Source organism: Chenopodium album, chromosome 20 (assembly GCF_948465745.1).
Source record: "Chenopodium album chromosome 20, dcCheAlbu1.1, whole genome shotgun sequence".
NCBI lineage: Eukaryota > Viridiplantae > Streptophyta > Magnoliopsida > Caryophyllales > Amaranthaceae > Chenopodium > Chenopodium album.
The window spans coordinates 2,425,150-2,429,911 of record NC_137853.1 but is presented as its reverse complement, the minus strand read 5'-3'; the positions used below and the strand labels follow the sequence as shown (position 1 = coordinate 2,429,911).

The 4,762-nt window shown below is 34.3% G+C and overlaps 1 long non-coding RNA gene across 1 annotated transcript; it reads right to left on the bottom strand.

Annotated features, from left to right (window-relative positions):
• Positions 1 to 1,166: 1,166 nt before the first annotated feature.
• On the bottom strand, positions 1,167 to 4,522 carry LOC145598816 (uncharacterized). The gene is made up of 4 exons (XR_014103625.1): positions 4,304 to 4,522; positions 4,101 to 4,201; positions 3,574 to 3,622; positions 1,167 to 1,507 (listed from the first exon to the last, which is right to left on the bottom strand). It is a non-coding gene; the product is annotated as an uncharacterized LOC145598816 (long non-coding RNA).
• Between the last annotated feature and the right edge of the window lie 240 nt (positions 4,523 to 4,762).

Here is a 4,762-nt window from a genome sequence, read left to right as displayed (position 1 = left end):
CCCGCCGCCTTGCCATCGCCGTACAACTGCTGTTCTTTCCTCAGTGGACCCCGTTCTTCCTTCGCCGTTTTCCCCCTTCCCCGAAATCCCCTTCAATCCCCCTACGTAACCACCAAAGCAAGCCCTTCCCCACTCCCGAAAAACCCCAATTACTCCACCTCTACCCCGAAACCCTAGCGGTTAGGGTTTTCGATGGTAGGGAAGGAGTTTTTTGTGGTTTTCGAGAATGGGCAAAGTGGTTTAGAGGGGTTTTTGAGTGGGGCTGGTGGTTTAGAGGGATTTTTCGAGAGTAGGGCTGGTGGCGTGGGAGTTTCGAGGAGGGGGATGGTGGATTGGCTGAGCAGCGACTCTAGTGGTAGGGGGAAAGACGGCCGGCCGACGAGAGAGGTGGGCAGGTTGCTGGATATTTAGGGTGGTTGGGGTTTTGGCTGGGTGGTTTTTTTTGTTTATTTTTGAATATTTTTTAACCAATTAATTTTTGAAATGTGTCACTTTAACAAAAAAAACCCATGCAACGTAACCGGTATTTGGGATTGAAGAAAAAGAAAACCCCCAAAGTTCGGATTATTCTAATATAATCAATAATCCGAACTTGGGATTATTTTACCAAAATTGATAAAAGTTGGGATTATTTTTTCTAATTTTTCCATTTTAACTAGTTGTGGGAGCGCCCACAACACGGACTCCCCCCAAATTTTGTAGAATTAAATTCGATGTGTTAACTTTGTGAATGTTGATCGTGAGAGCGGTATTTAATGTAAAACATATTACGAATGATGTTGGGTGAAAAGCTTTTAAAATTTGAAAAAAAAAACAAAAAAAAAAAAAAACAAAACAATAATAACGATTATAAAATGGCTAAAAGGAAGATTAACATTCCTTGTAATGACTTAAGATTATATACTCTTAATTTGGAACAGAACAGATAGTCAATAAAAGTATTATAAAAATTAAAAAGTAATTTCAAATAGACCTCAGAAAGAAAAGCAAGCTAAAATCTTTTTTGCCATTTGTAACTGTGTAACATTCTTACTATGCTATCATCAAAACAAATAATTTTGTACACCAACTTGACTACATGGATACATGACCCAAAAAAAAAAAAAAAAAAAAAAAAAAAAAAAAAAAAAAGAACAAGAAAATGAAAACCAAAAAGCCATATAAATCATTAAATCTATACAAGGGCCAGATGGCTATATCCTTTTTTTTTTTTTTTTTTTGACAAGTGAGATGGCTATATCTGAAAACCAAAATATCAATATAATAAATGGGACATATACAATTCAGTTGAAGGGGTACATCATTTGGAATCCATTGGAGTGACAGAAACCTGATTGATGAAGGAAGATCAAGGATAGGCAAGGCTCTTGAAAACTGCTGCAAATCCTGCCATATACTTGCCTTGGTGCTCTGCAAGTGCTAGCTCAGTATCAGTTCTCGAGGTATTTGAGAATCCGGACATCATCTCTATACCGGAGAGGCATGGAGTAGTATTTTGGGACAGCATCTTCATAAAGGATATATGTTATTGTAACAGTAAAGCCAAGCTTATTGATACATATAAAGCCTCACATATTGAGGAATCATAGAGAGGCAGAGAAGAAAATGCAAGTTATAGTCATTTATACTATAAAACTAAAGGTAGTCAGGTAATAAAGTACTAAACCTCAAAATTGAACCACTAAAAACTGTTGTGTATCCTCTCTTTCATATTCGTTCCTTTTCCTTATCTCATTTCTCCTTCTTATTTCTCTCCCTTTCCCCATTCCTTGTTACTTCTTCCTTCCTTCCATTCCCTTATCTCATCTCTCCTTCCTATGACCTTCTTAAGAATTCTTGAATGATATACACTCATATGCAGCATTCCTCACACTCTTAAAGTATTTTTTCTGTCTCCATATCTCTACTCCATCCTACATCCTTCCCCGTCCCCCCTCACTCTCATCTTTAATTCCTCACCTTTTCTCATTTACTCTATCCCCTCCTCAATCTTTCATACATTCTCTCTGCCCTACACGCCATTCTTAGCCATATATATACTCTCTTTTGATTGCTTTTCATCTTTAAGTGCAGCCTATAGAGGTTGAGCTCTTCATAAATATCCGTATGAGAAAAGAAACCACAAGTCCACAAATACATAATTAGGTTAATATGTGAGGGGGGTTGGATCTGCTCAATGCATTAAGAATCCTGGATAAAGCCAATATATACCCCCACATATAACATAAGGAAATCAATAAAAGAAAACCGAAATATTCCACATGTAAGGACCAGTAAATAATCGAGCAAGTTCATAGAAGAAAAAGAATAAGACAAACAAAAGCCATGTAGTTAACAACCTCTCTTTGATGTAAGGTGGCTTCTTTTCTCCATAGATTACCAGAATGCAGAAATCAAAACAGAAAGGCTGTAACCCCAAAACAGGTCAAAACATTTATATTGACAGTAACATGATACCTGTTCAAAAACTTAATTTCTAAAGAGACTCAATCCCCAAGAAAACCAACCTTAAGAAACACAGAATTATTAAGATAATAAGCAGCGACGGGATGAACAATTACGAAATATAAGTTAGCATAGCCGATCAACATCATAAAAGTTTCAGTTCAAATGACTCCCTCTTCTTAAAATATCTTTCCATTGTTCCTTTCTAAAATTCACCCGAATATTAGCAAAAGTTTCAAGTTTGCCACAGTTATAGCCAAATTGAATGTCAATACACTTTTTGTAATTATATATGGACATCTATTCATTCTTATAATATTTGAATTTGAATTTTATAGTCAATCTATTAGTAGGTTTTATGTTTCCAACAAAGCACTTTCATTTTAAAGGCTTTTACTATAATCTAGCTTTTATCCAAAACACCAACCATTTTTCAAGGAATTTCGAAAAAAATAAAACTAAAGAAAGTCAGCTTTACGGATTATTTTTCAAAGTAATAACTTAACACTTCTCCTCACCACATTTGACATTCGTGATTCAACCAAGTCAGCTTAGAGGACTATTTTCTATACTTTTACGACAATAAAAATCATAATTTAATCACCTTGCTAAATTAATAATTCCTAGGATTGCCACAATATTTTTAAATCAAAAGACGATAGGTAGTACAATTCTTGAAAAAAAAATAATCATTACAAATGCAATCTACATTCAACCAGCAAAGTCAAAGCTGAATACTTGTATTTCAAAACAAAAATAGTAATAATCTGTTATTTAGCTACTGTTGTAACTATCCCATTTATCATACAAAATAAACACTAAATAAAACCCAGGTTCATGAATGCCTTAAAATCTCAATAATCCAATAGTAAAACAAATTAAAGCTAAAGCAACCTCATGGTAATTTTTACATACAAAAATTCATTAAAATAACATAATTACATAAATACACATTTCAGTTGTTAAATTGATATCAACCATAAGCTACATTAGCAAAACACATTTGATTTTACCCTCCCATATTGTAAACAACTAATTTACCATTAAAATGGAAAATATGGGAAAAACATATTCTCTTCATATAAAATTGCATCTACAATATGAAAAAAATTAGAATAGAGAGATGACCTTGGAAGAGGTACTTGTTGATCTCACGGCGGTTCTTCTTAATGATAATCTGTTCAACAATGCCACAAAATTTTTAATTAATTCAATAAAAAGAAAAAAAAAATAACAAATCAGAAAATCAAAACAAAAACAGGGAATGTGAAATAGAAATAGGGGAAATCACAAAATCAAAACAAAAACAGGGAATGTGAAATAGAAATAGGGGAAATCACAAAATCAAAACAAAAACAGGGAATGTGAAATAGAAATAGGGGAATAACATGGTGATGGAAATGAGAAGAAGGGTGATCTGGGAATTGATGCAAAGGTTGAAACTTTGCAAGAGTTTTCAAGAGAATGCTGCAATACTAACTTCAAATAATAAGCATTAATCGCAGACAACTAATACCCTAGCTTGACGACAACTAATTTTGTGAAATTGACTCTAAACTGTGAAGGAAAAAAAAAGGGTGATCTAAAGAATCTTCAACGGAGAATTCAATATGCACAGGAATTAGAAGAGACGAACATTGATCTAAAGATATTACCTCAGACGTTGCTTCAACTGATAGGACAGCTCAGAAGCCGCATCGATGGAGAATTCAGAGTACGTGCTTCAAGCCTTCAATATTACCCCCAAATGCCTTTTCTGATAATTTCGAGTACATTAGGATAATATGTTACTTGTATGAATTTAAATGAGAGGAAGTAGCTTTTGAAATGCAAATTTCGATAATTAAAAAACAATTACCTCGCAAGCTGCTTCAATGGAGGGAAAAGCTCATAAATTCCTTCAATGGAGTGAGACCACCGCCAGAATTTCAATAGGAGATATGGAAAGGATCAAAGGAGGAAATTAAGGGAGAAAGAGGAGAGAGGATGCTAGAAATTGAGAGGATGCGAGCAATTTCTGCCTTTCTGGTATAAAGCTTTACAATCATAAAGCCCATGTTTGTTTGATGGGAATTAGTTTGTGAGGAGGGAGTGGGATTGGGAATAAAAAGCTTGAATTCCCATCAAAATAATACTTGGTAGGGGGTGGTATTAAGGGATGGGAATTGAAAAATAGATGAAATGACAATATTGCCATTAATGAAAATGGGTGTGAAAGAATAATTAGTAAGGCTATTTTAGTAAATTTGTTATTTATTCCCTATCTATTCTCACTTTGCTACCAAACAAGGTAATTGACATATTTTATCAATTCCCA